The sequence below is a fragment of the Orbicella franksi genome, chromosome 2, assembly GCF_964199315.1.
Source record: "Orbicella franksi chromosome 2, jaOrbFran1.1, whole genome shotgun sequence".
NCBI classification, from domain to species: domain Eukaryota; kingdom Metazoa; phylum Cnidaria; class Anthozoa; order Scleractinia; family Merulinidae; genus Orbicella; species Orbicella franksi.
The window spans coordinates 5860378-5880308 of NC_138146.1; the positions used below are offsets into that span (position 1 = coordinate 5860378).

Sequence of the window (19931 nt, forward strand, 5' to 3'; positions counted from 1 at the left end):
GCCTGGGTCAGGTTTTGTGAGCAAGATTGTACCGGAAACGACCCTAAACCAGTAATAAGCCCTGTCTCGCTTTTTATGACGTCAGCTTCGCTGAGGCAAGTGATAAAATCAGTATATTGATGAAAATGCACAACAACAAAATTCTCGGCAAGAATGACGGCGCTACCCATAACTTTACAGTGGTAGGGACGGGTACAAAAGTGAGACCGCAGAAAGCGCTGGAAAATAGAGGTCGCGAAATGATCTAGTGGGTTAAGAATTTCGTAAGAATAGCAGGATAATTAACATACAGTTCAACTAAGTGCAAGAAGCAACAAAATAGTGCTAGTTTGAGGTGTAATAATATAAAGCCGTTAATTTGTGTCATCAGTTATCCAAGAAAGATGATTACGTGCTGAATTTTCTTCCGTTTTAATGAAAAAACAAATATTCGGAGGATATTTTATACACTGTTGACATGACATGTTTAAACGTAAAAGAGACATGAACAAAACAGCTTCTCCAAACATTGTACAAATGTGCAACGCCTAAGGAACACGACACTCAAGGCTGTGGATTGTATTGAACAATACTGAAACGTTGCTATTTACATTATACTTGCGCAGTCCAACTTATTACTTATCTATGAGCTGCTGGTGAACAGCTCAAGTAAAGCGTATATCAAAAAACAGCTAATCCTAAAAATTGTTCTGTCTTTGACTTACTTATTTTGTAGCTTAGAGTGAGTTGTCTACTTACGTTAACATCAATTTATATATCTTGACAAAAAGTCGCTGGATCGACCTCATTCGCATCGATAATAGCACTAAATATCTACAAAACCTATTCTGGGAAAGTTTTATATCATCGATTTTCTCCTCGGTTACAATTTGCATTTAATTGGTATGTTAACAGTGTCTTTTAAAAGTTTCCTAAGACTGTTTTCTTGAGAAGAAAACAGCTTCATATCGAGGGAGTAGATACACGTCTTGATCAAGATTCTGCACTTTGGTCACTTCTTCGCTATATTCAGCTTCCACATTCCGTACCTAAGGGGTAGATATGAACACATCAAAATTGTGTAAGTAAACTTTGTCAGTAAAAACCTGGTATAGTCACATGCAGTGCTAAATAAATCTTTCACATACAGGAATCATTTCATCAAGGAAGTATTCACACGTAACGCCAGTTAGGTTTTAACGTTACGCTTCCCATAATTTTAAATAATATAGCTATCTTTTGTACAAAGAACTGCCATAGCTATATCTAATGAACTCAAACTGCTGTCAAAAATGTATTGTGCACGCCCTTTTAGCACTCTGCTATTTACATAACTTCAAGTTACTAAGTGCAATATTGTTTCAGATATTTTCCCGCAGTTTCAACACTGAGCTTCTATGGCCCGAGTTAAATGAAACTTATATGGCACCAAACCTAACATTAGAACCCTGATAATATTTTCATGTCACTACTATACACATTCCCACTTACAGGCAGAGACATTTATTCGCTTCCACCAAATTCCAGTGTGACGTCATCTCCAATCAACACAAACGGAGCCCAGTACTTCACTTCATTAAACTCGTCAGATTCTCTCATACGTTTCATGCTCTTGTTCAATGACTCACTGGCACTGATCCCTTTTACTAAGTGTGAGTAGAAAATGTTCATGAACTCCAGAGTGGTCTCGTCATCAACCGCCCACAGGGACACCAGGACAGCACGAGCACCGGCACCCAGAAACGCTCGTGCAATGCCAACAACTCCCTCAGCCTTAATCTCCCCACGACCACTATGACAGCAGCTTAACACCACCAGCCTTGCACGAATTTGAGCGCTCGTTACGTCTTTCATGGTTAAAAGGAAGTCTTTATTCGCAGGAATCTGGGATGTTCGTGTAGTGTTTGGTGCCAAGGCAATTTCTCCTGTTTCCATTCGACCATGTGCCGCAATGTGTATTAAAGCAACTGAGGGAAGTCGTCTTAACACTTCATCCTTTGTTGCCCCTCTTCCAATGAGGGGTTTCGTGTTAAAGATTCTACCAATCATCTGTACTTCTTTCCTGGCGCATGGCAGCTGTTCCAATGTTCTCCCTTTGATGAAAATCTCTTGTACCCACGGGTCACCCACAAGAAGCATCCCCGTCTTGCTGTGGTAACCAGCCGGAGAATCTGTGATCAGTTTCAAACTGGTGAGCGACGGAATCACTCGGATCCAACAAACATCGCATAAATACGTGGATTTGGAGTCCAAGAAGGCAGCAAAAGGGGCCAGACATATTGGGCCTTCAGGGACCAAGATAAGTTCATTGCCACGGACCAAGTCTGCAATAGGGTCAATGATGACGTCATAAAGTGTTCTCAGAGTATTCATCTTGGACGGAAAGGGCTTGGGTGGTGTCTGTGGAGACCTTTCATTTGCCATCTGCTCATCTCTTAACTTATCCAATGAGCGATCCTCGCATTTCGCACCAGCTCTTACACCAATTTCCTGACAGGCAGTCACAATTAAAGACTCCACCAAGTCGTTCAAATTCAATGAACTGTCATGACTAAGTCTCTTTTTCCTCAATTCCACGTGTTTTCCTTCTTGGACAATCCAGAACACAATGTCTTGTTCATCAATTGCTATAAAAACGGTAACCGATCGAGGGAAAGCGAATGAGTGGCTTGTACTTTCTTCTAGATTAACCTGACAGTGAGTTGTTTCGAACCCATAGTTTAATTCCATAAGATCATTTAGAGCTTGCGCTCGTCCTTGGTCAGCAGCAAATAAAGCCTTCTCTACCTCGCCTTGTCTTAATAACAGACGCCACAGACAACTGTATGCAATTTCATACATATTGCGGTAGCTAATTTTCCACTCATCTTTACCTTTCAGCTCATGCCTAACGATGTTAAACATTCTCACACTGGAATGAAAGCAATCAAGAGCCTTACGCCGGGACCGTTGTAATTCAAAACCGCAGCCAAGATTAAAGAACAATGTGGCAGTTACAACTTTGTTTCCCACTTCTTTAGCAATTTTCAGAGCACGTTCATGGTACTCAGTGCCTGTTTTGAAATCCCCCAGACTTTGATAAGCGTTGCCAAGATTACCATAGGCCCTTCCTTCTCCAGCTTTGTCTCCCACTTCTTTTGCAATTTTTAGATGACGTTCAAGATAATCAATGGCTCTTTTGAAATCCCCCAGACTTTGATAAGCGTTGCCAAGATTACCATAGGCCCCTCCTTCTCCAGCTTTGTCTCCCACTTCTTTTGCAATTCTTAGACGACGTTCAAGATAATCAATAGCTCTTTTGAAATCCCCCAGACTTTGATAAGCAATGCCAAGATTACCATTGGCCGTTCCTTCCCCAGCTTTGTCTCCCACTTCTCTGACCATTTTTAGATGACGTCCATGATAATCGATGGCTGTTTTGAAGTCCCCCAGACCTTGATAAGCGCTGCCAAGATTACCATAGGCCCTTCCTTCTGCAGCTTTGTCTCCCACTTCTTTGGCAATTTTTAGATCACGTTCAAGATAATCAATGGCTGTTTTGAAATCCCCCAGACTTTGATAAGCGTTGCTAAGATTGCCATAGGCCCCTCCTTCTCCAGCTTTGTCTCCAACTTCTTTGGCAAGTTTTAGATCACGTTCATGATAATCGATGGCTGTTTTGAAATCCCCCAGACTTTGATAAGCGTTGCCAAGACTACCATTGGCCCTTGCTTCCCTAGCTTTGTTTCCATCTTCTTTGGCAATTTTTAGATGATGTTCATGATAATCGATGGCTGTTTTGAAATCCCCCAGACTTTCATAAGCGTTGCCAAGATTGCCACAGGCCCTTCCTTCTCCAGTTTTGTCCCCAACTTCTTTGGCAATTTTTAGATGATGTTCATGATAATTGATGGCTGTTTTGAAATCCCCCAGACACTGATAATCGTTGCCAAGATCGCCATAGGCCTGTCCTTCTTCAGCTTTGTTTGCATCTTCCTTGGCAATTTTTAGATGACGTCCTTGATAATCGATGGCTGTTTTAAAATCCCCCGACTTTGATAAGCGTTGCCAAGATTACCATAGGCCATTCCTTCTCCAGCTTTGTCTCCCACTTCTTTGGCAATTTTTAGATGACGTTTATGATAACCAATGGCTGTTTTGAAATCACACATATCTTGATAAACGTTACCAAGATTACCATTTGCGCGTCCTTCCCAAGCTTTGTCGCCTACTTTCTCCGCAATTTTTAGAATAAGTTGAATGTTTTCAATGGCTCTTTTAAATTCCTTCTGTCCTTGACAGGCGTTTCCTTCTTCACATTTGTCTCCCAATTCTTCTTTTGCAGTTTTTGGTAGAGATTCTGCCCTTTTCTATTAGACGAAAATGATCGTGATTAATGACAAATTGTAAACATCGATAGAAGCTTTTGCATATACAAAATACAGCCAGTTACATCAAAGTGCCAAGACGTGATGAAAAAGATGATTTTATTGGATATTAAAAGTTGTATAATATTATATTCGTCTATATATAACAATTTTTCTTTGAAATCGAGATGAATAGAGGCAGAATATATACCGAGCGACGGAGTGGCGAGGTAAATATTACGCCGCTATTCACCGAGATTGGAAAGTATAATTATTTTAGTATATACACACGAAGTAATCTTAACAACGGACGAAAAGAAAATCATTAAAAGTTGATTTAATTGACCTCTCAATTCATAGGTGGAAAACGCTCAAGCGGCACGAAACATGCGCGAAGCTATTCACAGGATTCTCAAACACCGCAAAACAAGTTGATCTCTCGAGAAAATCCTCGTCACAAGCTAGCAAAATGGTCTTTAAACAACGTTTAAATCAGCAATCTTAATGGAAAGACTGCTTGCAAAACAAATTCCCCGTTCAAAAGTTTTCTTTTTCACTTGAAATGGAAATTGAAAGAGCAGTTCGCGAAGGATCAACATGACATTACACTGTGTGCTCAGGACTTTGTCGAAAATCGAAGTCTTTCCTGTCCTTTGACAATTTTTGGGCCAAATTTCGTAGCCTCCTTTGTATCTTCTGGTTCTGCATCGTGTTGTGTTCTAACGATTTTCAATTCAGAAACACTGGCGAAACGAAGTTTACGCCGGCCTTTTTTCTTGTTTGAATCGCGCGTTATTCACTCCGTAGGAGTTGAATAATTCTCATTAGCCAGAGATACCAAATCAATCAGATCAATATGTGCTAAAATATTCTAGTTTAAATCCAGAGGTGAATTCAAAAATTGTACACTAGGCGGCGAATATAACATTATTAAAGCTTGGTTCCTAAGTTGGGCTTGGCAAGTAAACATGGCTCACAGTTGCTGAATGTAATTTTCGTTTATTGATTCCAAAGACATCACACCAGGTTAGAGATATGTGAAAGTATGGGCAAGTTCCAAAATAACTAGTGTTTTCAAGAATATGTATTCGAGGCATCTAAGAATCGTAGACGCACTGGTTTCCTTGATAGCCAGCAGGTCAGATCAAAAGACCAAAAATTAGTTTTCTTCAAACTGGTGCACGTGCTACTCGAGTTTAGACGCTAAGTAAAACTGTGAATGAGGTCAATAACGATATAGCAAAGGAACCGCATTAATTTTTTTTCCCCACAGATTTGCTTGTTTGTTTTAATGCCTAACTCGATGAGTAAAGCTCACTACGGCTGCATGTGAGAAAACAAACGACTTATCGCGTGTGCGGTTTCGTGTTTTAGTCCGTTATTTTGTAGTTCTTGTGTTTACCTCAGAAAAGTATAGTAGAAAATTTGATCGCCTCAGGCTTCATGACCATTGGTAAATATATTGGAAAATATTCACCAATGTTTACTTCGCCTTTAATTTGGCGAATAATTGCCTTGTTACCCAAGGCGCTCTTCTTGTGCATTGTAGCTTTCTGTTCAAAAATCCCATTAGACATGCGCCTGTGAGTTTTTTTTATATATATAGGACTAGACATTAACTCGAGAGACGATAGGGGAGATGGAAGGCAACAAAATTATTGAGATAATGTTCCGCTTTCCCATTAAAGCCTCAATAATATTATCTTATACCAATCCTCTTTTTGTTGTAACAATGTTTACCTGGCCTGTTGCAGTGTGAGTGACAGGCATGCTTTTCATGTTCCTTCGCTTTGTTTCTTGTGATGTATCAGGTTCACTGACACACTTTGTCCGTAAATCAACTAATGTCTTGTTGTTCTTGTCAATCTTCTTGTTGTCAAGTCACAAGACACAATGTTATGAAAAGGTCATGAATATTGATGATAACGACAAATAAAATAAATTACTTGTCATTCACCTTAAAGTCTGGGTTATTAAGGGCCCATTAATTAACCGATTTATGCGCGCGCTCGTGAGCGTTGTTAAGTAGGTGAATTTTAACTTCGCGTTACTTGGGTCAGCCTGAGCGCGCAAAATGTCAACAATTCAAGAACTTGCAAATTCCGTTCCATTTAGATGTTTTTATTTCTTTATGTTTTACCAAATAAAAAGCAAAACAAAAGAAGAGAAAAACTATCTCCGTGGGGCTATCATATACTTCGAGTAGCTTCGTTTGATCTCAGTGCTGCTATTGGTTTGAACTGTGCACACGCTGATAGGATAACTTCCGATAGATGTTTGGGGCACATCCGGTTTCTTTAAATGGTAAAGGCGAAGCGGATTTTCATTAAATCCACCTCCTTTGACAAGCTATGATTTAGACCGATGTTAAAAACTGAGCTATACATTTCTTTTGTAAAATCATGCTTTTTTTTTCGGAAAATTCCGCATTTTTCATTATTTTAGAATTTTCCCAAAACATCAATTTTTAGAGATGAAACAAAATCTATGCACAGCGTAATACAGCTAAAATTAAAATGTTTTATCAATGAAAATAATCCCGATACAGTAATAAGCTTGGGAGCCTTAAATTGTTCCCAGAATTTTAGTAGTCAGGTCAGTGACCATGGACGTGACCTGATGACCTCATCACTTTCAGTCACTGATCATTAGAAAGTTAAAACACATGAATTAACTCGGATCAAACTAAAAATGACGAGGTTATATGAGAATAAATTTTCCTTAGCAACGGCTTAAAATGATCAGTTAATGGGCCCTTAAAAGGGAATATTTGCCCATTTTTTTTTGTCATAGAAGCTTCCTAACTTAATCGAGTTTTCAACAAGTGACCTTAAATATGCAATACGTATACATGCGTGGATTTATGAAAAGGGTGTTAGTGAAATTTTACACTGGTGTAGGCGTCATTTTGCTCTCTAACGTAGACATGTAGTTTGAGGCTATTCAAATTTAAAAGAGAAGGCCAAACAATATAAACAGAAAACTTCACCGCAAAAATTGAAACCTGCACTAGAGAGACTCATTGGGCTTCTTATGCAACAAGTGCCTCGACATTTCACCATCAATCTGCAGTGCATGTTACAAAACTCCAATCAAAATTTTCGCTTATCCTGGGTTAGCTTAATTGGGCTTTGAACAACCCGGCCCAAAAGCTCCGCTTTTTAAGGCTCCGCTAAATCTACATATAAGCACAGTAACGTTCCGTAAACGCTTTATTTTGGTTCCAGAAGCATCACAAATGAAAAGGGTGTTAAACGAAATCTCACCATGGTATATAGAATCGAAATTAGACAATATAAAAATTCAAACAATGTCAGCATTTTTAGCTGCACTCTCTAGTCTTCTTTCTTGTGTTCTCTTTAATCTATTTATCTTCTGTGATCGCTTTGGAGTGATTTGTAGGCCTTAAGGGGACGTGAAATCCAAGCATGTAGTTCACTTAGTGCAAAAGAAGGCACTTTTCTAGCAGCACCTGTTAAACCCAGTCATATATATGTCTGAATTATATTTATGAAAAAGATGGCAAAAATAGTGCAAAACACTTTCGCCTAACTTCCGACGATGGCCGGCAGTCCGGGTAAGTATGGTGCCCCAAAGCTTAAAAGGTTTTCCTCAGGGAGGGTTATAGCAGAGAGCCCAGGGTCCAGGTTACCAGCCGGCCTAGGGCCTTATCCTAGGGGAAAAGGGGGGAGGGGTGGGTGGGTCACAGACACAGGACTTTTTGGCTAAAAACCTTGTCTTTTTCTTTGTAGGACAGCTTGGCCGACCGTGCTATGCAGGCTAATAGGGACCGGCACCCAACCAGCCACACCCAAGAATGCATAGGCGTACGGGTACCTTCGGACTTGGGGGGCGGAGACCTTCTTGCTCGAAAAAATTAAGCAATGCCCGAATGTGAAATGTTGAAATCGGGAGGCAAACGCACTCAAATTGCGTGAAAAACAAAAACCTTCACAAAGATTATCATAGTTATATTGAAAGCTTGCTACACAATGACCTCTATGAACAGTCTCAATCAAGTAAAATCTAAAACTTATTAAAAGAAAAAGTTCTTTCTTTCATGGCGTTTGTTCAGCGATCCGCTGATCAGCAACAGAGACATTTGTGTTTCCAGATGCACCGTTTGGACGACCGTTACAGAAGCTATCCCATTTTCGAGACGAGCTTCTCGACATACTGGAGACGTTTAAAGAACCACATGAGGCATTGCTAGAAGTCCTTCAAGCCTTCCATGAAATGTTTGAACTTACAGAAGCCACGTTAATATGATGGTAAACGACATGGGCGTACTAGAGAAACACCTCCAAAGAAAAATTCAAGAAAGAAACTAAAACACCCCACGGTTAAGACATTAAAGAAAGCTCTTTTCGGAACTGCCAGAAGACCAGATATTGGTCTTGGTTCACTTTGATTCGTGTCCTTGTTTTGTTGATAGAAAATTGGGAAAGAAAGTAACATCTTTATCGTGGATTTCCACGATACACATTTAGACTACTTGTAGCTAAGAAAAATCCTCAGGTCATTCATCACTGATTTCAGTCTAAGTCCTTTTTTGCAAGGCAAAGGCCAGAGAAAATAACTTACAAGCGTTAAAACCTACAAGAAAAGGCCGGAAAGGAAAGGAAAGGAAAGGCTGCTTACGATGGCGTCTTCGGTGCACCACCGATACTTCAGATCAGCAGCAGATACAAATGGTACGACGCTTTACACGGTACTACTTAAGGTACCAACTCTCTTAAGAAAACACTTGACGGCCTACAGACTCCAGGTCGGGCGTCCTGAATCACACAGAGATTCATAAAAAAAAGCGTTTTTACGAGTTTTAAAAATCACGCCAAGAGCGTTATTTTGTAATGTTTTCTCCCAGTTGTCGTTGCCTGAATCATAAGCGTTTTGCCCGAAAAATTACGTAATTTCCGTAGCTGGGGGGGTGGGGGGGTGGGGCTGTATCCCCCCTCGCTTCCACCCTCCCATCCCCCACTCCCAGCTCGTACCCTTATGATGGTGGGTGAGTAAGCTATGCAGTGACTGAATTCCAATGACTAATTAATTGAAAAGCTCAGGCCTGTTTATTTACAAGAGAAGTGACAGGCTCGTTTTGTTGAAATTGACATGACATATACAGGGCGACAAATAAAGTTATTCATAACCCGATCTGGTACTAAATAACAACTTGATTATGAGCTCGAGAATTCTACGAAGTGATAATTGATGAGGCTGAATCAGTTATAACCTCTTGGAAATCGAGAGCATCTATTTTTGGCAGAATTCTGTCTAGATTAGCTTCAAGAAAATTTTCAAATATTTTCTTACATAATATGAAATATTAAACTTTAGGCTTTGATAAAAACACACACGGATTAAATTGCCGTTTGCAATTTGCAGCTGTTTACACGCACTCATCAGTTTATTGAACTATTTTGAGCCTTCAAAGTCGCATAACGGCCAGTATGCCTTAGTTAGTCTTCTTAGGAATTGGATCATCCAGTAACGTTTCTTGATCGTCCTCTGAAACCTCTGAGAAAAACGAGAGAACGTCACCAATTTATGGACGATTCCATCCTTCACACACTTCTGACTGACAGAGTACGATAGTTCAGCCTGCTCACAGTCCTTCAGGAAAAATTAAAAGCTCGACCACCTAACGAATCTTTCTAGACCGTGTAAGGGTGAGGAAAGGATGGAAATGGGAATTTTCTTGTCGTTAGTGCCAGCGGAAATGCACAAAAGGGGGCTCTTGTGCAGAAGTTCTCCTTCTCTGCCGCGCACCCCGCCCCGCCCCCTTTCCTCTCCCTCATTTCTCCCCCGTTTTACGCCTACACAGGTTAAGTTCTCCCAAAGATGATGTTAATTACCGCGCGCATAGCTCATGGAGGAAGAAAATCACTTGAAGCCGCTTGGGCTGTCACAAGATTATCTTGGGAGTTCTGACGCCGAGAATGACCTAAACTACGTTGAAATAATTTTACAGTGATTATGTTAGAAATAAGGCCCATATGGGGATTAACTCTTGCCCTTCATCGTCTCATTAAAAAAGAGATCAGTCAGTGTAATGTCTGCAGCCTTTTTGTCGATATCTGGGGTGGGAATATTCCGTGGTATGGGAAATGCTCAAATGAAAGCAGACTTTTCTGCCAGTTTAATTGTGGACCACTATTTTCCAGAAAATCCTAAAAGGTAGCACGACTTGTAGCTTTAAAAAGTAGAAAGAATTTAACAGCCATGTTTCAAAGGATACTGCCAATCCCTTATCACACCAGGACGTGGCTTCTTCGCAACGCTTCAGTTTTACACAAGCACTAGCTCCTAAAAAGGAACAGTAATATTTGTCTTAAAACACCATTATTACTTCTGACAGGTTACCAGAATAATGGCAACAAGAAAGGTACGCTGTACACGAGCAAATCATCGACCGTAAGGATTGAGGATATTACTGTACGAGAAAAGGCAGACAAGACTTTAATAATTGCAAGAAGTCTTCCTGTTACTTACAGTGACTGGTTCATTCAAAGCCTTGTGAACTTACACTCAGTGGTTTTCTGCTCATTGATATAGATTTCACAGGTTAACAAAATGGTCGTCAAGAACTTACCTCTTTGAATGGCTTCAATGAAAGTTGGTTGTAAAGTGACAGCGGCTGTTGCATCATTCAGTGTTTCCTGGTAATTTCCTGGCAAATGCAAAAAGAAAACAGATATTATATCATTTCATGTTGTAGCCGTAACAAGGGTAAAATTAAGAAGTAAAATTATCACTACCTGCGAGTGTCTTACATGAAATAAATCCGGGATAAATTTAACATGACAGTTATCTTGGATATGGCAAGAACAAAACATGATCTTTTCTATACACTTTTAACCACTTTTTATATCGTTTCTATCGCCTTAGCGTTTTCATAATCATCCATGCTCCACTTTTCTTGTATTGTTTCTATGTAAATATTTTAAAGTTTCAACAGAATGTCATTAGCATTCTTATAATCAATTGTATATATTAAAGCGCATACAAAAATTTTACTCTTCAACCTAAAAATGACCGTTGCCCGGTCGAAACGTCGTTGTTTTTAACGTTAACTTTTATAGTGAAATCAGTTTCCATAAATTTCTTGATTTAAATAAGCTTAACTAATTTTAATTTCCTTGTTGTTTGGATTATGGAAAATATTTAAATAGTTTTATTTAAATCGAGTTAAATCATGTCTCTCTTCTTAAATTTAAAAAATATTTTTGTCACTATGAATATTGCTATATTTTTGATAGTTTTATTTGATGTTGGTTTTTATTGTGATATCATCATTAATATGCTACCTTGGTTGTATTTATTGTTATTATTCTTATAACAATACTGTTCGGTGTTGTGGTAATTCTATCTTAGTATTTTTTTAGTCTAAAATGGCTTGAAACCTGGATATTTGAGACTATGGTGACTTAGTGAATACAAAAGTAAACAAATGATCAGTACAATATTGGTTTATTGCGACAGATTTAGTATATAATTTTAAAGTATATGAAAAGGCTGTTTAGGTTTATATCACTCGAGTGAAATAATTTCGCCTAAAGTCGCCTTAAGTCGCCCAAAGTCGCCTTAAGTTACGGCGACTTAAAACTACTTAAGATCCCAGAGAAGGCGTTAATAAAACCCAGGACCCGTTAGTTATATTCGACCAACTTTGTGGCTTACTCGTGTTCAAATATGACCAAAGCGATAAGAAAGAGATAAAAAAAAACACTTTTAATTATTATGAATATTTACCAAGGCAAAAAAGCAGCCCAACATTAAATAGTGCTTTTAAAACACTTTCGAAATCAAACCCAAACAAAAGTAATCTTTTATCATGCGGGGTTCAGGGCATGAACGTGCAACCTCGTTCCCAGGGTCACTCCTCTTTCCACTCCGAAGAGCTTTGAGTTTTACAGCCTGAATAAAGAACTAATAAACACATTATAAAATATAAAATAAGATCTTACCCAAACGGAAATGAACAGCCGCTCTGCTACTGTACACTTTGGCTATCGCTTAAGAAAGAGACGATGATTTAATGCATGACTCAAATTTGCTAAGGATGCCTAATACTGACACACAAATGAAATAATTCATTTCTATTACTAAAAAGTATGCAATGGCTAGAAGCTCGAAATACGTAGTTCCCGGCAATTACTTACCACTAAGATGTATTTTCTTTAAAGATACCGTATACCTTTAGAGCACCTGTAGAGGTGTGTCGTGTCCAAGAGATGTAGCGCGTCCCACTTAAACTGTAGATACCTAAACTTGTATATCACATTAAAGCTTCTAGATCCGGCCATTGTACTACACCAAACATTTTGAAATAAAATGAATTGTGATTTTTTTTTTTTTTTACGATTTCTAAATGTGAGCGTCCAATTCATCTTTGTACAGTAGATAGTTTGACAAATAAACAACCGGGACGCGTATGCAAATTTTTTTATTTTCAAATATTTTTTCTCCGAGAGCAATTTTTCTCCCGTCACTCCATATTATTTTAATCCTATCTCGAAAATGTTCTGCAACGTTTCACTGAAATTGCATACGGCAAATCGCAGACGCTTTTTTTTGGCTCTTCGTGATAATAATATAGTTTGATAGCCAGCTCTATAAACTTCTATTTGATATGGGGGTTTAGTTTAGTTCAATTCAGTTTAAACCGGACTCGCTACTTCGCTTGCACGTGAGACACCTCTAAAGGTATACGGTGACCTTAAACACTCATCCAGGATTACGCACACAAATACAAAGGATTTTTCTGCCCAATCAGGATCCAGATTTGCAGTTGGAAATGACTTAAGAGACTCAGTTCCCAGGGGCTCTTTCTGCCTTACATGTAATCTTTGCACGCTTCAATTTATGCCGGGTTTACATTGTCCCGCCCCAACTAACAGCGCCTGGGTCTCCGAGGATGCCCGGAACCAAAACATCTCGCTGTTTGATTTTTCGTATCCGTCGAAGTTCATAATGGTTTCTTAACATGCGTAGATAGAGCAACCGCTGCGACTAATAGTGGCTCAAGTTCCGATTTCAACCAGGAGTTCCTGCCACTTTAACTGTTAGTTACCAAGCAATCGAAAAATATGTAAAAAAAATTAATTAATTTTGCGAGGAAACTTTGTATATAGTGCAAACAGCATATTCCATGAGATTTCATCCTACGCATCGTTTTCGTTTAATTCCCCTATAAAACTGAACACTTTAACTCACCGTTTATTGTATCAACCGATTTTCTATCACATTTTATGAGACCTGTAACCTTTTCCAATGAAAACTGGACCTAAATAACTACGATTTTTAAAGATATGTTTTAAATTGAAATGTTGTTAAGAGTATATTTACCCTTTAAAGTGTCATCATCAACATCCAGGTTAGCATCAGAAGGTGATGTCACTTGACTTTCCGCCATTGCTGAAATAAACCCACGGAAAAAGAATGAATATTGGCGCTAGCAAGTTTTCGTTTTTCGGCCCGTCATATTTGTGGTTTTTATTGCCCCAAAATTATTTATCTCCCCATAATAGTATCTCCGGGTATATTGTTTTCCAAGTACATTCTAAGAGAGCCGTTTTGCAGACCTTTTAGTCTACGCTTCCCGACACCGTTAAACCACAGGTGACCAAAGCGTACTATCAGGGAAGTGGCGCCTGCCATCCAACCAATCATTCCTGCTTGATATTCCGGAAATGTCCATATCCGAATGAAACGGCATTATCCCGAATCTCAGAAAAAAAAAATGGACAGACTCGCGAGTTGCACTCTAATTTTCGAAAATTTCGCTGCTGGATTTCAGTCTGTTGTTGAGAGAGGCAAACGCCTGGAACCCTCCTCTTAGAACGGACTGAAATCACACAGAGAACTGATACCTTTTCTCAATTGCATTCCTTTCTGTTTCTTCTTATCTTTTTTTTAAACACATTATTTAAATTTACTGAAAAGAAATTCTTTCTAAATACAATTTTCTTTGTCCCAAATACTGCTCTTATAATTACGGCAGAACGTTTTGTTACAACTTTTCGATCTGATTTGGGCTGAATGCTTGAATTATATTTCGATGCAGACTTACACGTCGGCAATTGTTTACAACAGTTTCGGATAATTATGATTATAATTGTATTATATTTTCTGACAGACAAACACGTCGGCAATCAGGACCGAACGAGATGCTTTACGAAGCGTAATTGTAACTGGGTTGCTTTTCGAAAAGTAATTTGAAAGGGCGCCACGTCGACTCTCGCTGAATTAATTTCTGAACATCGAGCTCTGTATACAGTCTCCCGCGAGTCCATCACTGACGAACGTCTAAACAGATCCACGAATATCAAACATTGCCATCAAAACAAGTCATAATTAAAGCTTGTGTCCTGGTGAAGTCAAGTAAAGACGCCCGCAGACAATTCAGCATTGAACTGTGCAGTCACGTTCACTGAATTCACTGCTTGACTTGACGATACTCAGTTTCCCGTCCTGTTATTAAACTTAATATAGAATAGAATAACTTTTAATTTATGTCTATCGCCAACAGCTTCTGCGTTTGGGTACTTTACGCCATTTAACGAAAAATCATGAAGGCAACGTATACATCAACAAACCTACGACAAAGCCTGCTATGCATGCTGGAACTATTGTGCAACTTTTGCATTTACTGACGGAGGAGACAGGACAAAAGTCGACACGCCTTTTATGACTGGTTTGCCACAAGCAACCAAGTAAACAGTCAACCATCGATATTATTTGCCGTCTTCCTACCACCCGGAAGTTATTTTTTGTCTTTATTGTGCTTGTGTGTCCGCTTATTCTAGGAGGTAGAAAGCAACTCATTTGCAATGTCTCAAAACAAACATGCCGTCGTATTTTGACGGTATTTAGACGGTTAATATCCGTTCTTAGAGCCACAACATACAAGATTAAAAAGCTCGAACGATGACAAACTGGATAAATATGGCTTAAAAGCGATGATATCGTCCTTCGGCTTCATAGCACAGCCTTCCAGTCGAAAGGAAGTCTGAAATCACTTGTCTCCCCGAATAAATTAAGTCAAAACGGCACTATGGATCACTTTTCATATTCGTAGATAGACAAACATGTAGCTTGAAATCGAAAGGACTTCAACATATTGTTCACGAGCAACGACATAAAACGAATCATAACCAATAACACTGCAACAAAATAATAACTTACATGTACCTGCATAGACACTTAAATCATAACTATGCTTGAATAAAAATAACTTGCTTTGGCGTGAGCAGAACAATTTGATATACACAACTGACGCGAGTAAATAAGAGCTTACAAGGCGAATGCAGGCACGAGAAGGTGGAAATGTTGTCGTGTCAGGAATTTGGGGATATTCCCTTTTTCTCTAGAACAATGTCGAATAACATTGAAAGACTGTGTATAAATTAATGTATTAACGCAGCCAGTCAGTAGTTTATCTCTTTTTTGGACTATAAAATTCAATTGTAGAACGAAAATTTGAACACTGACAGCAAGAAAATGCATAAAACTAGAGTAAGAAATTAATGCTAACGGGGACTTCGATCGGTCTGAAATGCTATCTAAACGATTAGCCCAAAAAGGGCTACAAGGCAATACATTATACATTAATACTAGGTTATGATATGACTGGTGTGGCATATATACCAGAATTTTCAAACATTTCTCGAGAAAAGGCAAGTTCTCTGCTGTATTTCAGTCTGTTGTTCAGGGGAATAAACATTATATTAAACGCCTAACATCTTTTGTCAACGACGGAGTGAAATCAAACTGAGGACTTTACGTTTCCTTATTAGTATTCCTCTTTGCTTCTTCTCTTCATTGTTATTAACACAATATTTGTATTTAATGAGAAAAAAACATTTCTAAATATAATTTTATCCAAATATTATTTTTATATAGCAGACCTTCCTCTAACAGTTTGTCGATCTGATTTGAACAGAATCCTTGTATTCTCAAAGCAGAATTACACGTCGTCAATTGTTTACTCTTGCTTTCCCCTAATAAAATCGAATGAGTCAGCCGTCGCTGCAAAGTCGCTAAAAAAACGACGATATTTAATGCATGGCTTTCGTTTACCCGTTCAAACCTCGAATAACGCCTAGCACCTTCTCCCTATGGCGAACTAAAATCAAATTGAGAACTTCACCTTTTCGGTGTAGTGTTCCTCTTTGCTACTCGTTAATATTAGTTAGTAAAGACACAATTTGAATTTACTGAGAGTAAACATTTCTAAATAGAATTTTCTTGTCCCCAAATATTGCCATTATGGCAGACCTCAGTTCTAACAGTTGTCGATCTGATTTGGAAAGAATCCTTGTGTTCTCAAAGTATACTTCCACCAATTCTGGTTTACTCCTGCTTTCTCCGAATGAGATTTCATTAATCAGCCGTCGTTCCAAAATCGCTCAAAAGTCGATGACGTTCATTGCATGGCTTCCTTTTTCGGTTTTTCCCTTTCGAAACTTCAAATTATACGTCGTTGATTTCGACTGACAAGATTATCGTACAAGCTGTAAATCGATGTAAAGCTCAGAGCAAGCCAAATTATTCCATTAAAGTGTGAAAAAGTTTACAGTCTTCAAAATAAATGCATGAATTGGGTATGGCATAACCGCGACGAAACAATCTCTTACCTGATCTTCTATTTATCACGGTGACCAACAGGATAACACTTGAATCATAACTTTGCTTGAATACAGAACAAGTTGCTTAGGAGTGAGCACAACAGTACTACACAACTGACTTGAATAGTGAGCTTACAGTGAGCGGAAAAAAATTTATTCGTGTCACGATGTGGGGTTTTTCCCTTTATCGTAGAACAATGCCACCTGCCCTTAAAAGACTTTCACGTGCTAAATGTAAAAATAAATACATTAGCGCAGTCAGTCAATAGTTTTTTACTCTTACGACTCTAAATGATTCAAATGTAGAAATAAAATTTCAACAATGCGAAAAAGAAAATACAACGAGCTAAGATATGAAAATCCCCCCGCGGGGAAAAGGGTGGGATGCTGGTCGTCTCCCTCAGGGGTGTAAATAGAGATATTGAACTCAGAGTAAAATAAGTTTCACTTTTTCTGAGAGTATTTTGAGCTTTCTAACGAAAAACACAGAGACAACGTAAACAGGCTTGCTTGCTGGTACCATTGCGTGACCTTTGCATTTCTGTCGGAGGAGACAAGAAAATATTCGAAACGCATTTTATGACTGGTTTGCAACAAGCAACTTACCCTGCTAGCGTAACCAGTCCGGAATATCCCGATAAATTAGGGCATCTGTGATGTCACGAAACTCACGTTTCAACCAATGAGAACCCGTGTTTTGATTGGAGTGTTGTGTTTCACAACAAACCAAGAGATTCAAGATGGCGGACAAAGAGAGTCGCGAATACTTTCCAATGCCATGAATGCGGGCCTTCAGGAGGTATATATTTATCTCGAATTGAGTTAAATACTGTCCAAATTATAAAATAAAGGGAATGTTTGTGTTCGCGTTCCATGTCACAGACAATTCTGCCCAGATAACGATTATCCTCGGACCGAAGGAAGCACCACAGAACGCAATGCGGGCACGTGTGACGAGCTGCTGTTGTCATTCTTTGGAAAGAGACCGTACAATCGGTAAACATCTTTACTCTGCATTTTTCTAAGTACAGAAATGATCGATATGAGAATTGAGGCTTTCCTCTTATCTAGGGATTATCGGGCCGAAATCGACAGCACGCGCGTGTTATATGCCAGCAAAGATAAATTGTAGATGTCCAAAATGTTATACGTTTTGGCTAAATCGAGGAAATGAAATCATCATTAAAACAGAATTTTCAATAACGCATACGAGTGAGAAATTCTTGTTCTTTTATACAAAATAAACTAAGCTAGAAAAAATGTATCCAAAATTTTAGTGTTGTCAGATCCAGGGATAGTCAAAAATTCTGTTGATATATTCTTTGTAAATCTGAAATTTCTCCATTTTGATATTTATTTCAAATATTTCTTGTATCTATTTGTCACTGTGCTAAAAGATATCATGTCTGATTTTCACATTTAAATTATGAAAACTTACATATAATTGCTGACTTTCACAAGTTATTTACCCAGAAATCCATCCACATGTCCTAAGGTTTTATTATATATTTATTTAAAGTATACAAAACAAATTCAGTCTTGAGAGTGAAATCCATTTTATTTTATTCACTCTTTAGGTACTCTCGACCTTGAATTTGCCTCTTAGCAGAATACAGGACCTGAAACAAATCACAAGCGCTTAGAAGATTATTACATTGCTTACAGATGCCAATATTATTACAAATGTATTTTTCGTTTTAACATATGAATTTATTTTGAATGTAGTTACCACTTTAGTCTCACTAAATAAGAGATTGCCCTCAAGTGGTCTGATAACTCTTATGTTTCCTATTTTTTATGACATATTCTTAACCAAACTGATATGTTTCCTGTTCACAACCAATTAATGTTTCGCATTAGTTTCACAATTAGTAATGTTCAACACTCGACACTACATTAAAAAACTCTCGTACCTTTTCAGTCTTCGCGTTCATAAAAATTGTTTTGCAAAAACATTACTTTCTGGTACATTCAAGCTTCATGGGGAGGTGAAAGGAATCATCATCTACTAGGAACAGTTGCAGTGTGTATAGTTTTTAAACAATGCCAAAAAAAAAAAAGAGTACAATTCCCCTACAAACCTTAACTTAAATGTTTGCATGGCCCTCAACGTCTGGTAAATGAGCACAAACAATCTCTCTACCCTTTGTGCCATTCCTTGGGATACTAATAGCATCCATTTACAGGGAATCACTGCACAACCCCTGGCCTGCCTGTTTCGCTACCCTTCTGTGCTGTAGGTGGTTTTCAACAGGCTACTGGCTCTCCGGTGATAAAACTGGGGTGCACATTCGGTGAATCCACCAAAACAGAGACCTCCCAAATTTGTTTAATTTCGTCCGCGTACTTAGCGGCGTCTTATTTCCTCTCTTTTCCCTTTGTTTTTTCCCCAAAAATTCGGCAAAGTGCCTCGAGCAGTCGAGTATGCTCTTCCGTGTTCTTAAGAGAGAGAAATTAAAAACAACTGTCATAAAAATGAAGGAACGATGCATTACTCAAGCCTTATAACAACAGCGGTTCAGGTACACTTGTAACTCCTCAAATTCAAAGAGAGTTTACAAAATATCGACGTTGTTTACAACCGTGTAATTTGGCATGATGAAACTTTAACAACACTAGAAGCAGTAAAAAATATACACAGCTCAATGAAAAATACGTGAATACTAGAAAATCACGCGTACACTTTACTAACCTTAATATTTGGCCACAAAATCGCGTCTACATCGTCGCTTGACACCAAGAAAACTCAATGATTAGAAGACAGTCAACGCTCTCCCACTACCAAAATGGCCGCTTATTCTCCTTCTCAACGTTTGGTCGCAAAAAGTCCTGGATAATGCTGGCCAGACTTTATGCGAGACTGGAAACAAGATATTTTCTTGGTTCGCATAAAAGGTCCGCCATTTTCCCTGCTAACAATAGCTTCATGACGTCATGACTGTCCTAATTTATCGGGATATTCCGGACTGATAACCGC

General features: G+C 38.6%; 1 pseudogene across 1 annotated transcript in view; it reads right to left on the minus strand.

Annotated features, from left to right (window-relative positions):
- Positions 1-1050: 1050 nt before the first annotated feature.
- LOC145477873 (uncharacterized) overlaps positions 1051-19931 on the minus strand; it is a 96831-nt pseudogene continuing 77950 nt past the window's right edge. The window contains exons 2-7 of the transcript XR_014048162.1: positions 13674-13742; positions 12293-12340; positions 10918-10995; positions 10564-10631; positions 6066-6191; positions 1051-4328 (exon numbers count right to left, since the gene is read on the minus strand). The product of XR_014048162.1 is annotated as an uncharacterized LOC145477873 (transcript). The remainder of the gene's footprint in view (positions 4329-6065; positions 6192-10563; positions 10632-10917; positions 10996-12292; positions 12341-13673; positions 13743-19931) is intronic.